Source organism: Balaenoptera ricei, chromosome 20, assembly GCF_028023285.1.
Source record: "Balaenoptera ricei isolate mBalRic1 chromosome 20, mBalRic1.hap2, whole genome shotgun sequence".
Taxonomy (NCBI): Eukaryota; Metazoa; Chordata; class Mammalia; order Artiodactyla; family Balaenopteridae; genus Balaenoptera; species Balaenoptera ricei.
The window spans coordinates 14,326,496-14,353,670 of record NC_082658.1 but is presented as its reverse complement, the minus strand read 5'-3'; the positions used below and the strand labels follow the sequence as shown (position 1 = coordinate 14,353,670).

Here is a 27,175-nt window from a genome sequence, read left to right as displayed (position 1 = left end):
AGACACAGGAAAGTGTTTGCTTCTGGCCAGCGCAGAAGCCTTTTTTACCAAAGTAGATTGGACCAAAATCCAAAATTACAAGCAAAATTATTCATAATCATAAATTTTAGAAACTTTTAGGAAATACTTTAACATAGACCAAGAGGCAGACCACTACAGGATCTCCTGAGCCTTTTAACGGATTTAAACCAGAAATAACCAGATTAGTGAGAAGAATGTCAGTGGATTAGCAAAGAGATTATTTATCTGGATTACAACAGAAAATTGTCAAACAACTCTAAAAGAATGAAAGGAAAAAAAAATAAAACCACAAGTCCCCTTCAAATTAAACAACTTACTCGAAGTCTAACATTCCCTCCTATGACAGATAAGGGAAAGAACTGTCCGAGGGGGTTTGTTGAATCCATAAAGAGTTCAGGTGCTAGAAAAGTGACTATCCCTTAAAAACTGAGAAAGGAGTTCAACAAGCCAAGTTAGAGATGCATGGTAATGACATATCTCTGAGCATCTCAACAATACCCTATTATACTCTCTGCTGCTACTAGACAAAATGAATTTTCTGTTGAGGAACAGGCCTGCAAATTCCTGGGTACAGGGCTTTCTGTTTCTACCTTAAATTCCTTTCTACTCTTCCTCATAGTACTAAGAGAATAACAGTGGTGGGTATCACCAATAACCCTATTATCTTCCCAGTCTCCCAACGTTTACCAATTTCAATTAGTCTATTAGAAAAGGAAGATACCTTCCTACAGTGTAATCTTTGCTCTGGATAACTTACTAGGTTGAGGATTATTACGTAGGTAGCATCATCAAATTAAATGCTCTACAGAAGGCAGATATATTTTAGAGATCCCAAATGAAAAGTGTACACAAACCCAAATTGTAGCAGCCCTAGACACCCTCGTTTTCTTGCACATATTGGCCTCTCCTAAACCAGCCTGTACCCTTTGAGCTAAAGATTTTACTGGCACAGGCAGAATACATGGTGCTGACTCTTAAAGAGTTCAAATTGATCCTTACAAAACCATGCTTCAGGTTACTCCAATATCCATTTAAATCTGAAGTGATTATCAGGAATAAATCTCATATTGAGTATTAACTAGAACAAAGACTTAGTGTCTTTTGTCATACTCCCCTATTGCTCCTTCAGAAATCTAATGGAAAAGACTACAGATTTATTCAAGATCTCAGGGCAATCAATAGAACTGTGATCCTCAGACTCCCAGTGGCTCTTAAGCAAACATTTCCCTATGCTCCATTCCTTCCATAAGTAATTTTTTAAATTTTTACTGAAATATAGTTGATTTACAATGTTGTGTTAGTTTCAGATGTACAGCAAAGTGATTCAGTTATACATAATATACATATATATATATATATATATATATATATTCTTTTTCAGATTCTTTTCCAATACAGGTTATTACAAGATACTGAGTACAGTTCCCTGTGCTATACAGTAGGTTCTTGTTGGTTATCTATTTTATATATAGTAGCGTGGATATGTTAATCTCAAATTCCTAATTTACCCCCCTCCCACGCTTTGGTAACCATAAGTTTGTTTTCTATGTCTGTGAGTCTATTTCTGTTTTGTAAATAAGTTCATTTGTATTTTTTTAGATTCCATGTATAAGGGATATCATACAATATTTGTCTTTCTCTGTCTGACTTACTTCACTTAGTATGATAATCTCTAGGTCCATCCATAAGTAATTTAACAGCACTGTCCACACCAGAAGCCTATTGCTTATTGAGATATACCCCCTCTGCATTTGGTGGCACCCTCTCCACTCACTTGATGGGTCCGACATGTTACGCAATTCTTGTTACTTCTAAGCAACGTCCAGCACTCTGTCAACCATCTTACCTCTCATGAAGTTGATTTTTTTTAAATTTGTGTATCACTCTTCAACTTTGTTCAAAACCTAATAATGCAACCCTACCGCCTCTTCAGAAGATGGGGAACTACATGACTGTTTAACAATAATTCAAAAATAAATTATGCCCAGCTCCGATCCTACAGATAACCCCTTTTGTCAAATCTGATTTCATATTGTTTGTGGAAGGACTTATCTTAAAAATGACAAAGGTATTCCCTGTGCAGGGTACGGTGTTACCATCGAACATGAAGGCACTGAAGCAAGTTCACTGCTTAATGAAACATGGGGCCCTACCTTCCTATCAAATAATCAAGGAATTCATTTCACTGGAGTAGTTAAACAGAAACTTTGTAATATCCTTCTCTAAACACAGAAACTCCACTGTTAAATTATCCCCAAAGTTTCAGAAAACTTTCATTTTTCCTAACCTAAAGTTTTGCCACTATCAATAATGGCCATGCAATTGTTCCCTCATAGCTGACAAAGACTTTCTCTCTTTATGAAATCATAACAATATGCCCAACAAAACCGGGATACAACTCCACTAAAAGCTTATGCAAATCTCTCTTACATGCAAATCTCACTAAATACCTGATTTACCCAGTCTTTCACCCAACAAGTATTAAGTTACCTTTCCTCTCTGGAAAGGACCTTACCTAAAGGGACCATTTCAGGACCTCCTGTCAAGCTACAACAGTCAGCTTCGAGGTGCTGATGCATGGGTTTGTGTGTCACAGTGAAAACAAGCTACTAATCCAGACCAGTGGATTTCCATGCCCCTGAGTGACCTTAAACCGAGACTAATTAAACCGAGTCTAATTAAAAGGACTCCAGAAGCAGATGACTCCAAGAAACTTACAATTTGCCCCAGCATCACAGATCAAACTATTAACTACATATATAGACAGTTTCTGCACAAGATACTGGAACAAAACACAGAATAATATGTTCTTTTTAAAAAATAATTGTTACAGTATTCTTCTGGTGGTTTAATTCAAATACCAAGTGATTGTTGTTTTCTCTTAGTACAGTGAAACTGACCTTAACTATGTTTAGTTCCTGGTACAGTTAAAACACACGTTTACAGGTTAGCCTGTGCACTGGCAGCTAGCTACATGCCATAATCTGAAGACAGGCACATACATATATACTCAAGACACATACACAGACTACTTCTGGCCAGTCCACTGCTTATCTGACCAACAAATACCTATTATCACCAGCCTATCAACAACACTCAGAGACTTTGCTTTCCTAATACAGAACAGGATATCTCGTGGTCTTTTGGCCTTGAAAGACCAACTCCATTTCTCCTTCCCCTAACAATGTCCTCCAGAGCCTACCTAGGCTCTGTGCTAGATCAGGTTCCCTGCTTGGCAGTAAAATTTCTTCATTCAGTGCTCACTTTTTTGGTCTCGAATAGTCTTCACTGTTCTCTTTAGTAACTGTTTCTAGGGTTCTCCCCACTATTAAATTCTGATTCAGCTGTTTCCCCCTCAATTTTAACAGCATTACCAAACCACACAGTTTAGAGACAGTTGAGAAATTAATCTTTATCCATCATCCATACACCTTCTATAGTAAACTTTCTAAAACAGAACTCAGACTATATCACTTACTTGCTTAAAATTCTTCAGTGGCTTGCCAAAACACCCCAGTACACATGGTACTTTATAATTTGGGGCCTGAACACCATCTTCTCCAGCTTAATCTCATACACTCAAACGTACCCTTCAGCCACTATACTCCTTCAATACAGAATGCCTCCTTCTCTACCCCAACTTACACATCTGGCTAAATCCTACTAATCCTTTTATTTTTTTTTTTAAGTCTTTATTTAATTTGGTACAATATTGCTTCTGTTTTATGTTTTGGTTTTTTGGCCACGAGGCATGTGGGATCTTAGCTCCCCAACCAGGGACTGAACTGGCACGCCCTGCATTGGAAGGCGAAGTCTTAACCATTGGACCGCCAGGGAAGTCCGAAATCCTACAAATCCTTAAAAACTGAACACAATCATCATGTCCCAGCAGAAAGTGATCCTTAGCACCTAACTCAGGCCTCTACTGACCTGGCCAAGTTTGGTTTTCCTTTCTTAGTCTTCTTACAGTACTGTGTTTATTTCTACCACTGCACTTACCAAAATATTTTGAAATACCACACTGTAGCTACCTTAGAAATAAAGATAATGTCTTCTTAACACCTATTCTCCTACTACAGTGCCTGACATATACCAAATACTCAATAAATATTTCTGTACTGAATGAATGATGCTCTCAGTATGTTGGACTATCACTATTTTAACGGTCTGAGAGATCTGGGTTTTCTTCCAGCTTTATTGAAATACTGAATATAACTGACATATAACATTGTGTGAGTTTAAGATGTCCAATGCGATGATTTGAAACTCATATATATTGCAAAATAATTACCCCAGTAAGGTTAGTTAACTGGGGCCCAGTTCTTAAAGGGGAAAAAAAAACCTTCGCTATGTATGTAGATGCTCACTATCTTCTAGATATTATCTTTTACATAAACTGTCCGTTTCGTCCCACAACAATTGCATGAGGTGGATATAATTTTACTGATGAGGAAATTGAGACTCAGGGCCTCAAAACTACAAAGTGGAAAAGGAAGATTTAAAATTCAATTTTTTCTCACAACAAAAACTATACTCTTTCCACTACATTTTGTTGTTTACTTATGGGTAAAATCTAGAGAGAAAATAGCTCCTCATCTACCGTGGCAACTTCATCCCTCCCAAAAACATGATTATAAATTGTAAAGAGTATTTCAGGCAAGTTAGAGCAATTACCATCGCACTGGAATTAAAGGGGCAACCAGACCAGGGTAAGCCAAGTTCCTAAAGAGATGAAATTTCAAGAGATGTCCTGGGAAATAATCTTGGAGACTGGGACTGATGTTCTGGGTCAGTATCTTGAAGAAGACTTTTCAGTAACACTGCAGTAGAAAGAAAGGCTGGAAAGAATGACAGATAAGTTAGTTTTAAGAAAAGAGGTTGAGGGAATTCCCTGGCGGTCCAGTGGTTAAGACTCAGCACTTTCACTGGCCCAGGCTCGATCCCTGGTCAGGGAACTAACATCCCGCAAGCCACGTGGCGCGGCCAAAAAAAAAGAGGCTGAGATGAACAGCAGGTTACTAAAATTTTAAGAGCAAGATAGGAAAAAGAGACAGAAAGCAAACAAAAAAAGAACTTAGAGAACAGAAGCCAGGAAAAACAATCACAATAATAAATAGGTAAACTAACCAAAGAAAGCCTATTCAGAAACCTACAAGGAAGAGCCTAGAAGAACACCCACCACAGAAGGCTGTCTTGAGATAAGAGTTTTGACCTAATGTCTAAAGGAAATGAATTTGGTGACCTGACTGCAAGAAAAATACGTACCCAGAAACCTAGGCTACTAGTAGAGAAAGTAAAGGCTTAGGCCTAAGAGAAGATGTAAAGAAAACTTAAAGACATTAACCCCCGGGGCTTCCCTGGTGGCGCAGTGGTTAAGAATCCGCCTGCCAATGCAGGGGACACGGCTTCAAGCCCTGGTCTGGGAAGATCCTACATGCCACGAAGCAACTAAGCCCGTGTGCCACAACTACTGAGCCTGCGCTCTAGAGCCTGCGAGCCACAACTACTGAGCCCATGTGCCACAACTACTGAAGCCCGTGCGCCTAGAGCCTGTGCTCCGCAACAAGAGAAGCCACGGCAGTGAGAAGCCCACGCACTGCAAGGAAGAGGAGCCCCCGCTCCCCGCAACTAGAGAAAGCCCGCATGCAGCAACGAAGACCCAACACAGCCATTAATTAATTAATTAATTAAAATATTCAACTCAAGGGCTACTTTAAAAAAAAAAAAAAGACATTAACCCTAAGTGTTAGTTAGGTTTAGAAGAATGACCTGAGAAATCACAAAAGAAACTTGGAAGGAGCTATTTTATACTTTAAACGTGTCAAGCTGAGAGACGTGAAACTACTTGTCTTTCAACTCTATACAGTTTGAACCCAGAAATGCTCTCAAAATATGAAGATTAGCTGTAAATCTGACCTCAGTGAACAAGGTGGTTTTAAAAAAGGAGACAATTAATGACAGGAAAGACTAGTCACCTGTGGTGACTGGAGGGAATAATCACCCGCTTTTGCCCCTAGGTGGTGAATATAAAGTTAATACAGATTAAGTGATTAGCAAAGATCCTAAAAGAGTTTTTTGTTTTGTTTTGTTTTAGGAGAGTCTTCATGTCTGCATCAAGTAGAACACCACTTCATTTGAGAGATTATCAGTCAACTGGGAATTTCTAAAAATACACAATATCACTCAAATTAAATGCCACAAAAGAAAGGAAGCCTGTTACTCTGCAAACGTGCAGAAAACTAATCTACCAAAACACAAGAAATTAGTTCTTGTCACCACACGCAAACAGGTGTAACAGGTTGGTGTAAGCAGTAAGGCAGGAGAAGTGCCTGTTAATACTGTCAGAGCTAAAAATTTCTATTTAAAGGCTCTAGGACAGGGCTGCCTTCGTGGCGCAGTGGTTAAGAATCCGCCTGCCACTGCAGGGGAGACGGGTTCGAGCCCTGGTCCGGGAAGATACCACATGCCATGGAGCAACTAAGCCCGTGCGCCACAACTGAGCCTGTGCTCTAGAGCCTGTGAGCCACAGCTGCTGAGCCTGCAAGCCACAAGTACTGAAGCCTGCGCGCCTAGAGCCTGTGCTCCACAACAAGAGAAGCCACTGCAATGAGAAGCCCGCGCACCACAATGAAGGCCCAATGCAGCCAAAAATAACTAAATTTATTTTTTTAAATAAATAAAATTTATTTTAAAAAAAAAAGGCTCTAGGACAACCATCAGAGGAAAGAAAACAGGTGATAGTCCATCCAGAGTTGAAATAAATTTAGTACAAATCAGTTTTTTAAACTGTCCTTAGAAAACTATAAGAATTACCCGGAGTTTGCCTCTCATCAGCTAAACTGACAAAGAACAAGTTTCTTTTGGGGAGAACTTAAAACACCCCCTGAGGCCAGCACTCAACTAACTACAGTGTCTTTTTTTTTTTTTTTAACATTTTTTTCTTTTTTTCTTTTTTTAATTTATTTATTTATTACTTATGGCTGTGTTGGGTCTTCGTTTCTGTGCGAGGGCTTTCTCTAGTTGTGGCAAGTGGGGGCCACTCTTCATCGCGGTGCATGGGCCTCTCATTATCGCGGCCTCTCTTGTTGCGGAGCACAGGCTCCAGACGCGCAGGCTCAGTAATTGTGGCTACGGGCCTAGTTGCTCCGCGGCTTATGGGATCTTCCCAAGCGAGGGCTCAAATCCGTGTCCCCTGCATTGGCAGGCAGATTCTCAACCACTGCGCCACCAGGGAGCCCCACTACAGTGTCTTTAAAAAGCAACTAGTAGTTAAATAAAGTAGTGAAGTCAAGAAAAGTAAAACAGAAAAGTCTCCATTCATTTTATCAATTAGGGCACCATTATCTTCACCAAAAACAGCTTTGGAAGAGCACTGGGCGAAAACTGGATTAGCACATAAATGAAAGGTGAGAAACATGGATAAAAATGAGAGTGGATGACTCTTAAAGTCGGACCTGAAAAGAAGAAATACAGGAGGTAAAAGAGATGGGCTGAAGAAGGACTTTTTAGTATGAGAGGTACAGTGGATATTTAAATTTTGAAAGAAGTGGAAAAGGGTACTTGAGAGGGCAGAATTCCACATCCCAAAAGGAAAATTAACTGGCCTTGACTGATGAGGAGCCCAAGCCCCTATGATCTACTCTTTCACAAAAAGCATTTAACCAATACGCTCCAAAAACAAACAAAAAAACCACCAAAGAAATGTGACAAGATCCTAAATTCTACTTTTGAACTCATTTCTCATTTTTTTTTTAAAATTAATTTATTTATTTATTTTTGGCTGTGCTGGGTCTTCGTTTCTGTGCGAGGGCTTTCTCCAGTTGTGGCGAGCGGGGGCCATTCTTCATTGCGGTGCGCGGGCCTCTCACTGTCGCGGCCTCTCCCGTTGCGGAGCACAGGCTCCAGACGCGCAGGCTCAGTAGTTGTGGCTCACGGGCCCAGCCGCTCCGCGGCATGTGGGATCTTCCCGGACCGGGGCTCGAACCTGTGTCCCCTGCATGGGCAGGCGGATTCTTAACCACTGCGCCACCAGGGAAGCCCTCATTTCTCATTTTTACACCATGTTTATTGGGTGTAAAAAAGTACTCACACAATAATAATATTCATTGAGTGCTTACTATTTCTCAGGCACTTACTATTTATAAGCACTTTATATGGATTAGTTCATTAAATTCTCTGGATTAATAATATTATTCTCATTCTACAGAAGACAGTTAAGGTTTAGAGAAGATCACCAGTGAAGCTGTACTTTACTATCATATGCCTCTCATCATCTATTAACCACCCTAAGCCTCTCTGTTTAAAAAGGGAAAAAAGGCAACACTTTCAATTTCCCTAAATTTTGACTTGATTAAGTTTTGGCACATTAATCACCGATTTCTCCATTAGCTCAGACGTCTGAAGGCAGAATGGCCAAAGTATGCTGTGTAATCCACAGCACATGGTTAATAATCCACCAGGCCCCCACACTCTCCTAACATCAACCCTCCCAGGGAACGTCTGCCAAATAAATGAAATGTATCTCCAGTTGACTTACACTCAGTCAGCTGTTGAAAAGAGAGATGGGCAGGAAAAAACCAAACTTCTCTTAATTCAAAACACTCAGCCTATTTGACCGAAAACTTGGTTCTCAAGGAAGTTACAAATGCTTCTGTCTCCCTTTTTTTTTTTTTTTAAAGCTGAAGGGAAAAGTGGGACAAAAAGGAACTGCTTAGGGGAAAAACAAACAAACAAACAAACAAAAGCCTGTTCAAAGGCCTCCAGAGCTCTCTGTCAAGAGATCTGAACAATTTAAGAAGACAGTATAACACAGAGCGGAGAGTAAAACACCTCTGTGTTCGAATTCAGGTTCCCCCATACTTACTAGCTTTGTACCCTTGGACAAATTAATTAACCTCTCTGAGGTCAGTGTTTTCTGATGATATGACAGCAATATTTGTACCCACCTACTTCACAGAATTACTTTGAAAATTAAATGAGATGATTTAGGTAAAGAATTTTTTAATTCTTGATGTATATTAGGAGCGCCCCCACCAAAAAAAAAAAATCAGAAAGTTCCATAAAGTAAAAATAGTACAAACACTCTCTGGTCACAATTAAGTGTAATCAATGAAATACAATTAAATCCCTTGCTCTTGATTAGAACATTTTACTCAATATCATCAAAGTATCATCTCTGTTAACTTATGAATTTAATGAAAATCCAATAAAAATACTAACAATCATTTTCTGGGAAAATTGGTAGCTAAGTATACATGAAAATATCACGAAAGAAGGGCTTCCCTGGTGGCGCAGTGGTTGAGAATCTGCCTGCCAATGCAGGGGACACGGGTTCGAGCCCTGGTCTGGGAAGATCCCACATGCCGCGGTGCAGCTGGGCCCTTGAGCCACAACTACTGAGCCTGCGCGTCTGGAGCCTGTGCTCCGCAACAAGAGAGGCCGCGATAGTGAGAGGCCCGCGCACTGCGATGAAGAGTGGTCCCCACTTGCCACAACTAGAGAAAGCCCTTGCACAGAAACGAAGACCCAACACAGCCATAAATAAATAAATTTTTTTTTTTTTTAAATATATCACGAAAGAATATTGAGAGGAAAAGCTACGGGGGAAAGGAGAGACCTAGACCTACCAGATACTGAAACAAACTACAAAACCCCTATAATTAAAACCACTAACACATAAATAGACATAGGTATTGGTGCATTAACAGACTGATGGAAAAGATTAGAAAATCCAAAAATAGCCCCAATTACTTCACTATTTTCCCCATAATATATTTGACACACAGCCCTTTACAGAACATACACGAATGAAACATTTGTTTTACGTAATTTTTATCACTGCAGCTATCAACTGATCTCCCCATAAGAGGAGAGACTGTCTCATTCATCCTTCTATCCATCCATATAGCCACAATACCAAATTCAGAACCTTATTTTTTTTTTTTTTTTAATTAATTTATTTATTTATGGCTGTGTTGGGTCTTCGTTTCTCTGCGAGGGCTTTCTCTAGTTGCGGCAAGTGGGGGCCACTCTTCATCGCGGTGCGCGGGCCTCTCACTATCATGGCCTCTCTTGTTGCGGAGCACAGGCTCCAGACGCACAGGCTCAGTAGTTGTGGCTCACGGGCCTAGTTGCTCCGCGGCATATGGGATCTTCCCAGACCGGGGCTCGAACCCGTGTCTCCTGCATTGGCAGGTAGATTCTCAACCACTGCGCCACCAGGGAAGCCCGAGGCCAACAACTTCGATGGTTTATTAAAAGTAAAAGAAAAACTTCAAACTGTCAAATACAGTTAGCAGAAATACGTTTACCACTTTTACATTAAAAATTAGATTAGCGCTAATCTAGAGATTAGATTAACTCTTATTGGCTCCTTTAGGTCTACCCTCAAATGTGATCATTAATCCCAGGGTAGTATCCTTAACCCTAGGTTTTTATGTCATATGTGATTTTATGTCTTCCTTCCTAATTCTTATATTTGTTCTTGTCTTATAAAGTACTGCCTGTGACTTCCAGTTCAATGATGAATAAAAAACGGTAATACTGGACTTTCTGCTCTGATTCCTTATCTTAAAGCAAATAATTCTATCATTCAATCATTCAATGTGATTTTTCCTTTAAGAGTTTAGTAGATAATCCATTACCAAGTTAAGGAAGTTTCTTCTAAATTTGCTAACAAGCAATTTTCAACATAAATGGGTACTAAAATTTGTTCCTACATCAGTTAAGATGAACATATGCTTTTTCTATTCTGTTAATGTGGTGATCACTTAACATGTTTTCTATAGTTAAATCACCCTTACAATCTTGGGAAAAATCTACTTGGTCAAGATGAATTTTTTGTTATTTTTTTACTTTCAATTATTTCATATTTTGAGAGGGGTTAAACATGACTAGAATTAGTTACTAATCATTTAAGGACAGAATCTCCCCCAAGAGTACCTTCACAGAAAATATGCTCAAAATTGTTGAAGAGTCACAAGTTCTATTTGTGTATGTGTAGAATCTCTTGTTCAAGTACATAATGATATGCATATTAAAACAGAAAAGATGTACACCAGAAACAATGTAAATTAACTATACTTCAATAAAAAAATAAAAGAGAAAGAGCTTTCGGTGCAAAGTGATATGAGATTTCACTTTCTTTTTCCTGTTTTTTCACAAAAAACAAAAGTTTTCTAGGCTTTCTTTTCTCAGAAAAAGGCATAAGTTCTCAATGAAATCAACTCTGTGGAAAAAACTTTAAAAAAAAAAGCTATACAGATAGAAATTACTGCCCCCTAAGAGTTGAATCATTTCAATATCGTCTGACATAATCCAACTATTTAAATTACTGTCCTTATAATTTAAAATTAGGAACAAAAGGAGGCCTGTATGCAACTTTATACTTAGAAGGATGATTTTTAAAAGTCCATGTCAGGGAATTCCCTGGTGGTCCAGTGGTTAGGACTCCTCGCTTCCACTGCAGGGGACCCGCGTTCAGTCCCTGGTGGGGGAACTAATATCCCATAAGCCGCGCAGCGTGGCAATCAATCAATAAATGTCCGTGTTATAGTAACAGCAAGAAAATGAAATGAAACTATGGTCAGTTAAATTTATCAAACTTTTCTTAAAAAGTTAAAACCTAGTATAATAATTATGTCAGTTCCATATAATGCCAGATCTGATCTTTATGCAATATTAAATTTGAATCTCATAACAAAAATTAACCATTTAAAAACTTCTGTACGGCCAAAGTTACCATAAAACAAAGTTAAAAGAGAAATGACAAAAAAAAATAAATATAGAATTTAACAGAGGACTAATATCCAGAACATATAAAGAGCTTCTACAAATCACTTAGAAAATTGTCAGACAAAATAGAAAACTGGTTAAAACAGTATAAACATGGAATTCACAGAAGTAGAAATGGCAAATAAGAATATGAAAATATGATTACCACACTAAGAACCAAAGAGATTAAACTTGAAACAAACATTATGGTAACATTTTTACCCCACTGAATTGGCAAAAATTTTAAAGATTTGTTAAAACTCAGTATTTTCAGGATTATAAAGAAACAGGCTTTTTTTTTTTTTTTTTTTTTTTTTACTGTGCATGGCTATGAATGTAAATTAATTCCTCCTTTTTGTAAAGCAATTTTGCAGTATCTGACAACAATCAAAATACAATTATCCTGGGACTTCCCTGGTGGTCCAGTGGCTAAGACTCCACGCTTCCAATGCAGGGACCCAGGTTCGATCCCTGGTCAGGGAACTCTATATCCCACATGCCGCAACTAAGAGCTTGCATGCCACAACTAAAAAAAGATCCCGCATATTGCAACTAAAGATCCCACATGCCGCAACTAAAGAACCAGCATGCCACAACGAAGATCCTGAGCACCGCAACTAAGACCTGGAGCAGCCAAATAAATAAATAAATATTTTTTTAAAATACAATTATCCTAACTCAGCAATTCTAGGAATATATTCTGTTGACATACTAAAATATGAACCAAAAGATACACACACAAGGGAATTCCCTGACGGTCCAGTGGTTAGGACTCCAGGCTTTCACTGCCGAGGGCTTGGGTTCGATCCCTGGTGGGGGAATTGAGATCCCACAAGCTGTGCAATGCCCACAAAAAAAAAAAAAAAAAAGATGCACACACAAGAATGTTCACTGGGTAACTATGTAACAGCTAAAAAGAAACAACCTAAATATTCAGCAATAGAAGACAAGTGCCCTCTACTTTTAATTACTGCCAATATTTTTGCCTACTATTTTATATTATCTATTCTATGGTTAAAAAAGAATAACTTCAAGATAAATTAAGAGAAAAAAGAAAGTGATAGAACACTTGGTACAGTATGATTCTATATCCATGTTTTATTAAGGAAAAAAATACTATGTGAGTGTGTATAAGCCAAATGCATAGGGCAAATCTAGAAAACTTATACATACACTAAACTATGAACAGCAGTTACTTCTGAGAAGAGAGTAAGACAAGGTACGAGGAGGAACCTACACTTCTTACTCTATATACTTCTATACTGTTTGAAATTTTTTAAGTGAGCATGTAAGACTTACAACACTTGTGTAACTGAAAAACAATGAAAATTAAAATGTTTAACATACACTATTGTACTTCCTGGATTTTTAAATAATTTACATTTCAAAAATTTGCATTATAAAGTAGAGAATATATCTGCAGTTTTTAAAAACAATAAAAGAGCCAAGAGTTACTTATTTTTAATCTAAATTATTATAAGTAACAAATTGTTTCTCCTTTTGTTCTTTGCCTTGTTTGAAAGCCTCTGAATTGAACACAAACTGCCAAATTCCACTTCAAAAGCAGACAATACTTGCAATTTGATTCCATATTAACATTTGTTATAAAACCGGACAGGCACACAAGCATATTTTTGCCACAGGTCCTTATGTGTTTATGTTTTCATTTATTTTATTTATGTATTTAACGTTCAAATACTCCAAGATGATTAGCATAATATTGAAAAATGGAAGGTACTGATTTTTCTGTGATTTTCTGTGATTTTAAGGAAAAAATTACTAGGCAAAACAAAGACAAGAATACGCAATATTATTAAACTCAATTGCCATTAGTATATAAACATAATTCTCAAAATAATACACACTTCCCCTCAAAAAAAAAAAATCAACTACACTAGGTGGCAACTACAAAGGACACATTATGACAAACTGTAAACACACAGTTGTCATAAAACCAACTATCCCATCAAATTCAGATTTCAAACACAGAAAAAGGCACTCATCTCAGAATAATTTCTATAAAACTATTTCAAGTAGATAAGCTTTTGATTATTTGAATAGAGGAAAATTTAAATTATAGAAAAGGGTATCATATTGTGTTTGCACCCCAAAAACGGAGGGACTACTTGAACCTCTGTTTCCTTAAAATATAACCTAAATCTAAAGCTATAGAAATTCCATATTTGTGTTTATTTCTTTTTCATACAAATGTATGTGTTTTTAGGGTTCTGAGAAACATGTTTTAAGTTTTTTTCAGTTACTAAAAAAGCTCTAAGTCCAATAATCAGTTGTCCAGTATTTCATGCCAGACAGGAGCATCTCAGCACTATTTTGAAAAATGAAAAACATTACATATACAGTATGGAAGAATTCTGGAAGTACAGATTAGACATATTTCCTGCCCTTAAGAATTTTATAGTCTAGTTGAGAAGCCATGACTAAGAAACATAAAACAACTACTATCAAATTAGTGCTAAACAATTAGTGCTAAAATGAACTACCAAAACATTTATAGCCAGCACAAAAGACAGTCCAAAATAGGAAAGTGCAATTAACAGAATATTTGTCAAGCACACAAGTATATGAAGGTACTGTGTGTAGAAAATAAACACCATAACTAAGTTACATCATCTAGCAAGGCAGTTAAGACAAACAAGCATAGCAGAAAGCATTAAGTGCCTTAAGTACAAGGAGTTCTGAGATTTCAGAGGAAAGAACTCAAACTAGCTTCTAAATAATTTGAAGAAGCTGTACAAGGGAGGTATAACTTTAACTGAACTCTAAGGATGGGTATGGTTTTTAACCAGTGACTAGAGAAAGGATAACCCAGGAGGAAGAAATAAAGACAAAATTTTAAAATGAAAGGGGCAAGATATATGAGAGGATAAAAAGGAACATTCCAAGTTCTCTAGGACCAAGGGAAAGAATAAGGCTTAAAAGGTAGACTGGGTTAATTATTGGAATGGCTTGAATGACAGGCTAAGAAGTCTGGATCTTACCCTGTCAACAATAAGGAGACATTAAAGGTTTATGAGCAGGAGAAAGACCTGATCAAAGTGAAGCTCTAAGTAACATTAATCTGATAGTGATGTCCAGAATGGGCTGCAGGACGAAGGACTCAAAGCAGAGAAACCATTTGTTTGTCAACTATGGCAACCATCTCAGTCTGATGTAATAAGGACTGGATTATGGTAGTGGAATGAGTAAGAATGGGAAAGGAAGGATAGGTCGAGAGACTTCAAAGAAGAAAAAGTAAAGTTTGAGAATTAGGGTTGGAAGGAATAGGGAATTAATAATAAATCTAAAATTCCTCCCTTGTTTGGAAATGTTTATTAACTCCTGACTACCTATTGGATAAAATCCAGACTTAGTCTATCATTTAAGTCACTGTACAATCTGACCTCAGGTGTTCCTTTCTTCTCCTCCCTACCCTACTGTACACCTGACATTTTATATCTTTTGCTTTTTCTCCTTTTTTTTTTTTTTTTTTTGGCCGTACCGCGCAGCACGTGGGATCTTAGTTCCTGGACCAGGGATTGAACCCGCGCCCCCTGCAGTGGAAGCATGGAGTCTTAACCACTGGACCCCCAGGGAAGTCCCTATATCTTTTGCTTTTGCTCATGCTTCTCTCCACCTGGAGATTAGAACAGTTTGGACCACTGGAATTACTTGGACTGAGAGTGGGACAAAGGAGGTTCCCAAAGAGAATGGGGCAAAACTGTAAGAATCCTCTACTTCAGCAGTTGGCAATTTACAAAGTAGGTGAAACTGGCAACTAATTGTATCTGGGGGAGCCACATTAAGAAACTGTTTAGAGACCAGTATGGAGGTTCCTTAAAAAACTAAAAATAGAGTTACCATATGACCCAGCAATCCCACTCCTGGGCATATATCCAGAAAAGAAGAAAACTAATACGAAAAGATACATGTACCCCAATGTTCATAGCAGCACTATTTACAATAGCCAAGACACAGAAGCACCTAAATGTCCACTGATAGATGAATGGATAAAGAAGATGTGGTATATATATACAGTGGGATACTTCTCAGCCATAAAAAAGAATGAAATAGTGCCATTTGCAGCAACATGGATGGACCTAGAGACGATCATACTAAATGAAGTAAGTCAGAGAAAGACAAATATCATATGATATCACTTACACGTGGAATCTTAAAAAATGATACAAATGAACTTATTTACAAAACAGAAACAGGCAATTCCCTGGCGGTCCAGTGGTTAGGACTCAGCGCTTTCATTGCCAGGCTTGGGTTTGATCCCTGGTCGGGGAACTAAGATTCCCACAAGCCGCGTGACACAGCCAAAAACAAAACAGAAACAGACTCACAGACATAGAAAACAAACTTACGGTTAACAAAGGGGAAGGGGGGAGGGATAAATCAGGAGTTTGGGATTATCAGATACACACTACTACATATAAAATAGATAACCAACAAGAACCTACTGTAGAGCACAGGGAACTATACTCAATATCTTATAATAACCTGTATTGGAAAAGAATCTGAAAAAGAATAATACATAAATAATGTATAACAATCAGTTTGCTGTACACCTGAAACTAACACAACATTGTAAATCAACTACAGCTCAATTTAAAAGAGAAACTGTTTAGGGAGCAGATAGAAATTAATCATTTCACTGTACAATCTTCTGTACAATTTGCCACACATATACATTTAGCTTATTCAATGTTTTTAACTTTTTAAAATCATGCATAAAAGATATAAAAACTGGGTAACAACCTGTTTCAATTCACCTCAAAATCAATCACAATATCAGAACAAGTCCTAACTCTTTTTTTTTTTAAATTTTGGCCGCGACTACACGGCTTGCGGGATCTCAGCTACCTGACCAAGGATTGAACCCAGGCCTGGCAGTGAAAGCGCCGAGTCCTAACCACTAGACGACCAGGGAACTCCCAAGTCCTAAGTCTTGTTCTTCATGGTTCAAGCCAAATAACTACCCCAAGGCAACTCTGATCTTTCTCCCCATCACTGTGTAGCGAAGTTTAAAACTACAAGTTTTAATAGAGAAAAAAGGCAAAGAAAGTCCTTGACTGCATATCAATATAAATTTACTTTTACACTTAGAAAAAGAAAGTAATATCCCTATTAAAACACATTTCTGGGCCATATACTATTAACAAAAGAAAACATTTCAATGTAATTCCAAAATGTAAGGTAACTCTGAGTAATGACTTACTTTTCTAAATAATTAGTAATTTTTTTAAATTTAGTAATTTTCTAAATTTCTAAAATGTATCTATTATTTTGTAATCAGTTTTGCTTAAACAATGTTACAAACTGACAATAATTTCAACCTTTACAATACACCCTAATGGACTTAAACTGAGGACTGATTATTTAATAAATTTAATAAATTTAAAAATTAATTTATTTTATTTAATAAATAAGCTTTGATTTCTCCTTATATGCTTGATACAAATTACACAAAATAAGTCCCTGCCCTGCCCCCAAGGAGGTTTCAGCCTAGTAAGAGGCAAGAGATAGCATTAAGCTCAGCAGCTGCTCAAGAGACAAGTCACAGAAAGGTACACTAGTCCTTAAGCTTTATTTCCAAAATTAACTAAAAGCTTAGGAATGTGTGTTCTATCCAATTTCCTACATTACTTAAGGCTTCAATGTTAAGATGCATTCAAACTGACTTCCAAACTACAAGAGTACAAGACCCCGAAACAGCCATTAAGATCTTACTAACCAGGGCAGAAAAGGAGATTTACATTCTAGAAAAAATTTCAACACAGCAGATCAAACAACCCAACTTGTCTCCCTAAATACTCATTCTTCAACAATTCCTCCCCCCAAAAAACTATAACATGTGTGTGTGAGATGCACACTTTAACACTTTAAGAATGTTTCTAGAATTTTTATTTTTTTCAGTTTTTTCCTTCACAAACAGAAAAGTACAAAAATTTTATTCTTCATAATGATGACTATATGAAATGTCTCATTATTTTAGGTTAGTCACATTTTTTTATTGATGTACAGTTGCTGTATAATATATAAGTTACAGGTGTACAATACAGTGATTCACAATTTTTAAAGGTTAAACTCCATTTATAGCTATTATAAAATATGGGCTGTACTCCCCTTCAATATATCCTTGAATCCTATTTTATACATAATAGTTTGTACCTCTTAATCCCCTATCCCTATGTTGCCTGTCCCCCCGAGGTTAGTCATATCTTAAAACTTTGTGTTTTGGGGAGTTCCCTGGCGGTCTAATGGTTAGGATTCAGTGCTTTCACTGCCATGGCCCAGGTTCAATCCCTGTTGGGGAACTGAGATCCTGTAAGCCACGCGGCACGGCCAAAATAAAAAATAAATTAAATAAATAAAACTCGGTGTTTTAACATAATTTATCACTCAAGAGAAATTCGTATCAGTTCCTGGATTCATCTTAATCATTACACACAGTGTTCAAGAAATTTAAAAGTTGATCATGTGACAAAAATGAAACTAATTCAGGACTTTGAAGACAGCATGATTTAACAGGAGAATGCACACCAAAATAGGAATCAGAAGACCACTGTTGAGTAAGTCACTTAACCTCTCTGAGCTTCTTTTTCTGTGATACGAAATTGGACCCTAGGCCGGGTGGGGGCGGCGGGGGGGGATTGTCCACATATACAACCCAGGGGATTCACAGTACCCACCTGGAGCCAATGCACAGACTTCTTAAAGGTCTACATATCCCAGGTTAAGGTAATTTTAGAGCTTGGTTCTCAGCCAGCTCTAAAACTTGAGTTTAAGTATTTTAGCAATAAAGCCATAAGTAATTGACAAAGCAAAGAAAAAGAAAAAATTCTGACAATAAAAGTGATCAATAGGACTAATAAAAGACTACCAAGCTCAGTGAGGTGATTGGACCCAGAGTCTGTCATACAGAGTGAAGTAAGTCAGAAAGAGAAAAACAAATACCATATGCTAACACATATATATGGAATCTAAAAAAAAGAAAAAATGGTTCTGATGAACCTAGGGGCAGGACAGGAATAAAGACGCAGACGTGGAGAATGGACTTGAGGACACGGGAAGGGTAAGCTGGGACAAAGTGAGAGTGGCATTGACATATATATACTACTAAATGTAAAATAGCTAGCTAGTGGGAAGCAGCTGCATAGCACAGGGAGATCAGCGCCGTGCTTCTGACAACCTAGAGGGGTGGGATAGGGAGGTTGGGAGGGAAACGTAAGAGGGAGGGGATATGGGGATATATGTATATGTACCGCTGATTCACTTTGTTATACAGCAGAAACTAACACAACATTGTAAAGCAATTATACTCCAATAAAGATATTTTTTTTTAAAAAAAGACTATCAAGCTCAAACTTCTTTATTTTTTAAAAATCTATTTATATTTTATTTATTTATTTTTGGCTGAGTTGGGTCTTCGTTGCTGCACGCGGGTTTTCTCTAGTTGTGGCGAGCAGGGGCTACTCTTTGTTGCAGTGCGCAGGCTTCTCATGGCCGTGGCTTCTCTTGTTGCGGAGCAGGGGCTCCAGGCGCACGGGCTCTAGAGCACAGGCTCAGTAGTTGTGTCGCACGGGCTTAGTTGCTCCACGGCACGTGGGATCTTCCCGGACCAGGGCTCGAACCCGTCTCCCCTGCATTGGCAGGCAGATTCTTAACCACTGTGCCACCAGGGAAGTCCCTCAAAATTCTTTAAACATGCCATTTCTTCTCTTACCTACAAAACTGTCAAACACTAAAAAAACTGACAATGTTCATGATTGGCAATGTTTTTTTTGTTTTGTTTTGTTTTGTGTTACAAGCTTGGCTTTTGTTCGTTTATAAACAAGAATCTCAAAACAGACTCTCTCCCAAGAAAAAATACACAAGACGTTGCATAGACTTTGAGAGTATTTTTCCCCAGGCTTTAGGTTTACTGACTTCCCTTTGACTCTGCCTTTCCCTTTGTGTACAAGGATACAATCACCCATGTACTACTTTTTTATAGTATGTTCCCTAATTGTGATGGATATATCCTTCAGTAGCTTCCTAAAAAGGGATAAGTAGAAATAATTTTTTCAGATCTGGCATGCCCCAAAATGCCTTTATTCTGCCTTCATACTTGGTGAGCAAATGGTTAGATTCTAGGCTAAAAGTCATGTTCCCTCAGAATTCCAAAGGCATTGCTCAACTGTCTTCTCAGTTCTGATACTGCTGTAGAGAGGTCAGTGTCATTTCTAATTCTTCATGTGCAAGTGAAAGTTTAAGGAGTGGTGAGGCCTTCTCTCTCCCACCTAGCAACTGATAACTTTCACTGTAGGGTGTCTAGCAGGGTGACCTAGCTGTTTCATTAGGACGCTCTAAATATCAGTATTTATTAGTGCTTTCTCTGAGCTGTCCAATATTTTCCAGAGAAGACTTTTTCATAAAGGAGAAAAGATTTAATTGGGTGCTAGTGTTCATGCAGCTGAACAGCACAGGCGGGCTGGGAGTTTCACTATTTAAAATGTTGCCAGTCCCCTCATTTTCAGGTGAGCATTTCTCCCCTACCTTCCACAGTGCCAGGTATCCCTGCCCCTGGAGCCAATCTGGTTAACTTTCTTCACAAAATGTCTTTAACTTTCTATGAGGGTTGAGGAAGAACATTCACCAGGCTGCCTGGGATAATGTATATATACATATAGAACCTTCCACAGACTTTAAAACATTTCTCATTTTCAGCCTCACATCTCATCTGTACCCCCAGAGATACTTGGTGCCTCCAATTCCTGAGTCTTTTCTAGAGATCTATGATATGAACTAGCTGGAATACAGCAAGGATTTGGTACGCCCTCTGCAAATACTTTATATTCTACTTTCTCAGCTAAATTATGTGCTCCAACTACCTTCCATCTTCCTGAAACTTTCTGACATCATTTATTTGCTGTCCCCTCCTCTGTTCTTTTTGCTCTTGTAGGTGTATGCTGTTTTTATCCCTTTACTATCATTGAATGGGGTTTGGGAGAGAACAGAAATAAACATTTGTTCGATCCCTCATGCTTAAAAAGACGGCACAGCTCTTGAATCATTTTTATCTGATGCTAATATATATCTCAGGGTGCATCCAGATTTTGTAGAGCCTGGAGTTTATACAGTTTGGGGGCCCCACTTTAGAATAATACAAAATTAGGTATGAAAGCAAATATTCAATTTAGAATGAGAAATCATAAATTTTAACAAGCTGACAAATATCACAAACATTATAAAAACCAGAAAATAATACTTTCGTTAATTGACACACCCCCTATAAAACCTTTTTTCCTAGTTTCTTGGCTGCATACTCTTTGAGTACCTCTTCCCCTGTGATGGGTTTTTTGCAATTTGTTTTATTGAGATAGAAGTCACATAACATAAAACTCACCATTTTAAACTGTGCAATTCAATGGTTTTTAGTATGTTCCCAATGCTGTACAACCATCACCACTATCTAATTCCAGAACATTTCCATCATCCAGAAAGAAACCCCATACCTGGGAAGTCACTCTCAACTCTCCCCTTCCCGTGTCCCCTGGCAACCATCAATCTACTTTATGTCTTTATAGATTTTCCAACTAGAATCATACAATATGTGACCCTTTGTGTCTAGCTTCTTTCACTCAGCATAATGTTTCTGAGGTTCATCCATGTTGTAGCATGTATCAATATTAATACTTCATTCTTTTATAGCTGGGTAATATTGATCCCTGATCCCTTTTATAGCTGAGTAATATTCCATTGTATAGATATACCACATTTTATTTACCTATTCATCAGTTAATGAACATTTGGGTTGTTTCCACCCAACTATTTTGGCTATTATGAATAATGCTACTAAGAACATTTGTGTACAAGTTTTTGTGTGAACATATGTTTTCAATTCTCTTAGCTATATAGCTAGGAACAGAACTGCTGAGTCATATGGTAATTCCCATGTTTAACTTTTTGAGGAACTGCCAAACTTTTGCCACAGTGGCTGAACCATTTTACATTCCCACCAACAATGTATGAAAATCCTTGCCAACACTTGTCATTTTCCCATTTTTTATTATAGCCCTCCTAGTGGGTATGAAATGGTATCTCATTGTGATGTGCATTTCCCTAATGACTTATGATATTGAGCATCTCTTCATTATGCTTACTGGCCAATGGTCTATCTTCTTTGGAGAAAAGTCTACTCAAATCCTTTGCCCGTTTTTTGTTTTTTTGTGTGTTTTTCTTAACTGAAGTACAGTTGATTTACATTGTTGTGCCAATCTCTGCCTTACAGCAAAGTGACTCAGTTTTACACATATATACATTCTTTTTAAATATTCTTTTCCATTATGGCTTATCCCAGGAGACTGGATACAGTTCCCTGTGCTACACAGTAGGACCTTGCCATTCATCCATTCTAAACGTAATAGTTTACATCTACCAACCCCAAACTCCCAGTCCATCACTCTCCCTCCCTGCCTCCCCCTTGGCAACCACAAGTCTGATCTCTATGTCTGTGAGTCTGTTTCTGTTTAGTAGATAGGTTCATTTGTGCCACATTTTAAATTCCATGGAAGTAATGTCATATGGTATTTCTTTCTTTCTGACTTAATTCACTTAGTATGATAATCTCTAGATCCATCCATGTTGCTGCAAATGGCATTATGTTGCTCTTTTTCATGGCTGAGTAGTATTCCTTTGTATATATGTACATCTTTATTATTTTTAATATTTTATTTTTTAATTTATTTGCTTATTTATTTGGCTGTGTCGGGTCTTAGTTGCCACATGCACAGGATCTTTAGTTGCGGCATGGGAACTCTTAGTTGCAACATGTGGGATCTAGCTCCCTGACCAGGGATCGAACCCGGGCCCCCTGTATTGGAAGCATGGAGTCTTAGCCACTGGACCACCAGGGAAGTCCCCCACATCTTCTTTATTCATTCATCTGTCGATGGACATTCAGGCTGCTCCCATGTTTTGGCTATTGTGAACAATGCTATGAACACAGGGGTGCATGTATCTTTCTGAATTATAGTTTTGTCCAGGTATACGCCCAGCAGTGGGATTGTTGGATCATTTGGTAATTCTATTTTTAGTTTTCTGAGGAACTTCCATACTGTTTTTCATAGTTTTTGCCCATTTTTTAAATGGGTTGTCCTTTTGTCATTAAGTTGTAAGAGTTCTTTATATATTCTGGATACTAGACCCTTATCAGATATTATGATTTACAAATATTTTCTCCCATTCTATGAGTTATCTTTTTACCTTTTTTTTTTTTTTTGGCTGCACCACACAGCATGTGGTATCTAAGTTCTCCAAACAGGGATCAAACCCATGCCCCCTGCATTGGGAGCACAGAGGCTTAACCACTGGACCGCCAGGGAATTCCCTCTTTTTACTTTCTTGATACTGTCCTTTGGGGTACAGGTTTTTAATCGTGATGAAGTCCAATTTGGTTTTTTCTTTGGTTGCTTGTGCTTTGGTGTCATATTTAAGAAATCACTGCCACTCCAAGGCCTTGTGTTTCCATCTAAAGTTTTTATGGTTTTCGCTGTTATATTTAGGTCTTTAATCCATTTTGAGTTAATTTTTGTATATGGTGTGAGATGGCAGTACAACTTCATTCTTTAGCATGTGGATATCCAATTGTTCCAACATCATTTGCTGAAAAGACTAACCTTTCCCCATTGAGTGGCCTTGGCACCCTTGTGGAAAAAATCAATTGACCACAGATGTATGAGTTTATTTCTGCACTCGCGATTCTACTCCACTGACCCATATGTCAACCCTTATGCCAGTATCATACTTTCCCATGAGTTTTATAATATCATTTTCTATAGAGATAACAGAAAAATAATTCAGTCTTTTCTCTAGCATAGTTGAACATATTTTTGTTGTTGCTGTAAAACTTAGAAAAGTTTCTTTTAGCACAGGGCCATTATTGGTAATGTTATGTAAACTTTTAGGATTGTGGCCAAACTTGGGAAAACTACTAACAAGTCTCTTTCATATGAAGCTTTAAGATTCGGAAGAATTTTTCACAAACTGGCCTTTTGGCATTAAACCTTGGTTTTTGCTCCACTAACTACATACTTCAGGTGCCAGATGCCATGGGACATATTCATATCACTATACCATCTCTAGGACTGCATGTTTATGTCACAACGCCAAATGAGTTAACACAATGTGCAGTATTCCTAGACACTATCCTCGTACTCAGACGGCTAGCAATACCTTGACTATACACGAAGAGACTGTGAACCACATCAACATATCCTGCTAAAACCCAACTAAATGTATCCCCAAGTCAGTTTCCCCATAGCCAGATGCCCAAAATGCCTACAGCTATTCCAATGCCACCAATATGAGAAGTATGAGAGAAGGGAAATCAGTGTAAAAAGAGACAGCAATCTTAACTGATTGTGGTTAAGATATAGCACATTTGCAAATCCTTCATAACTATGTGACAACGTACAGGAAATATTGTTTCTTGATCTGGGCACTGGTTATTATATAGGCGTGTTAAGTTTGTGAAAAGTCTTAAGCTGCACACTTATAAGCTTCGCACTTTTTCTGTATATAAATATAATATATACTAATAAAACAATTCTTTAACATCTTTATTCGAGTATAACTGCTTTACAGTGTTATGTTAGTTTCTGCTGTATAACAAAGCATGAATCAGCTATATGCATACGTATATCCCCATACCCCCTCCCTCTTGCATCTCCCTCCCACCCTCCTTATTCCACCCCTCTTAAAGTGACCATGAACTCATTGCCAGGGTCCCTCCCAGGCCCTCAGATAGGATCCTGAAAGTTAAGCTTCTTTAGTTTCACAGTAAACTCACCTCTAAATACAACAAATTGGATTATCACAAGATGTGGTTTCTAGTACCACCCTGGAGACTTGGGTCTTGCCAACTAGCCATGGACTTAAAGAAGACACACATGACCTCCCTCAGCATGTTATTCACATAAAGTGCGGAAGAGGTTAGACTATAAACTCTAAGACATCTTTCTAGTAGTTGTTTTTCTAAGAAATATTTACAGAGTACCTCCTAAGTGTTTAGTATTACTCTAGGTAAATGAAACACACAGTCTCTGCCCTGCACAATTTCTCTGTAAATCTAAAATTTAAAGTTTTTTAAAAGACAAACAGGTAAAGAAGTGAATATAAAAATAAATTATAAGTCCTCTGAAGTTAACAAGATACTATGATGAGAATAATGAAAGTAGAAGCTACTTTAGACAGAGTATTTAGGAACTCTTTGAAATTATAAACTGACACAGAAAAAATAATAAGTAGAGAAAGAAGACCCTGGCAACAAAAGAGGGGGGGGCCTTCAGGTGGGAAAAAGATTGACCTTTTTTCAAGAAATCAAAACACAATTAAAGTTACTAAAGCAAAATGAGCCAAGGAAAGACAGGGCCAGATTGTACAGGATCTTGTACAAATAATGTCTATTTCATTCAAGTATAATGGAAAGCCACTGGAGGGTTTGAAGCAGGCGAGTAAAATTATCCAATTTACATTTTCATTTTCAATTTATGAAACTGCTCCATGGGGAACAGATTATAAAAGGGTTAAAGAAAAACAATGCAGACCTGATGGGGGAGCACTAAAACCCTGATTATTAGCCCTGAATTATAATATTTTTTCAATATAAAATTCATTCCAGAGAATTAAAGAATTTAATTCACATACTTGCATAAATTATTTTATTCAAATAGTATTTTTCTGCCTTCTTTCTTTTTACCAGTCTGCTTCTGTTTCCATTGAGTATCTTTTTTATCCTTTACCAAAATAACTTACGGATTTTAATAACATATTATCATAACTCTTCTAGAAACTGTTGAAAATTTCTTTTGTTAAGTTCTCTGTAATAAAATTCCTGGAAACTTCAAAGGCAGAACATAAAATAACTCAATTACAAAAGCTGGAAAATAGTATGCATTAGATTAGGATACCAAAGAGCATGGAGTCCAACCAAAAAAACAAAAGAAGTAGCAGTGGTAGCTGCCACCACTGTCACCTATGACAGTTTTTTAAATGGCTGCAAATTCTTTGCCACTTTTTTCATCAAGAGATGCAATCTATGTTCTTTCCCCTTGAATCTAGAAGAACTTTTAAGTAACTTGCCTGTAACCAATAAAATGCAACAAGGACTTTCTAGGCTGAGTCAGAAAAGGAGATGCAGCTTTCGCCTTGTTTCCTGACAATTCCTGCTGGTACCCTGAGCCAGTCATATTAGCAGTGTAACTGCCCTGGGGCTGCCATAAACTAGCTCGTGCAGTGAAATCACATGGAGAGGCTCGCAGATGACCTGAAGAGAGATAAATGCCCGGCCAGCCCCCAGCTATTCCAACTCCAGCCATCATCTGAATAAAATACATGACAGATCCTGAGCCAAAACCAGCCAGCAGGGACTTTCCTGGTGGCCCAGTCGTTAAGAATCCACCTTCCAATGCAGGGGACACGGGTTTGATCCCTGGTCCGGGAACTAAGATCCCACATGTCGTGGGGCAACTAAGCCCACGCACCGCAACTACTGAGCCCGCGTGCTGCAACTACAAAGCCCACACACTCTGGAGCCTGGGTGCCACAACTAGAGAGAAGCCCGTGTACCACAATGAAGAACCCACGTGCCGCAACGATGATCCCGTGTGCCGCAACTAAGACCCGATGCAGACAAAAATAAATTAATTAACTTAAAAAATTTTTTTTAAAAAACTAGCAGAGCCCTTTCCAAACTCCTAACCCACAGAAATCACAAGAGATAATAAAATTATTGTTTGTGTTTTAGGCCTTTAAGTTTTGGAGTAATTTTTTATACAGCAATTCTAACAAGCTTTTATAGCAAATATATGATCATTAGTTCAACTTATTGGGGGGAGGGGAAGAATTTGGCTAGCAATAAGGGTGCATTTTTCCATATAGAGACCAGCTTTCATTTATTTTTTTTATTTTTTAGTATTTACTTATGTATTTATTTATTTGGCTGCGCTGGGTCTTTGCAGCACGCAGGATCTTCATTGTGGCATGCAGTGTCTTTAGTTGTGGCATGCGAACTCTTAGTTGCGACATGTGGGGACTAGTTTCCTGACCAGGGATTGAACCCAGCCCCTGCATTGGGAGTGTGGAGTTCTAGCCACTGGACCACCAGGGAAGTCCCAAGACCAGCTTTCATTTATTTAAGAGATTTGAAAAAGCTATGTAATAACCCAGAGAAAGTCTAATAATAGTAAGTAAGGCACACTCTTCCTGAAATCAATCTAATTTTATGGCCTTATAGCCTCTACAGATTCTTTCCCTGCATCATGATTCATCCATAGCAAAAGGAAGTGCATAAATATATTTACCATGCCACTGAGCTCAGCCAAATCAGTCTTGCATT

The 27,175-nt window shown here is 37.9% G+C and overlaps 1 protein-coding gene and 1 non-coding gene across 2 annotated transcripts in view; one reads left to right on the top strand and one right to left on the bottom strand.

The window, feature by feature from the left end:
• The window catches only part of SMURF2 (SMAD specific E3 ubiquitin protein ligase 2), a 120,877-nt gene that overhangs the window by 77,711 nt on the left and 15,991 nt on the right, over positions 1-27,175 (bottom strand). The gene's annotated exons all lie outside the window — the stretch shown is intronic.
• TRNAW-CCA (transfer RNA tryptophan (anticodon CCA)) lies at positions 12,205-12,276 on the top strand. The gene has a single exon. It is a non-coding gene; the product is annotated as a tRNA-Trp (tRNA).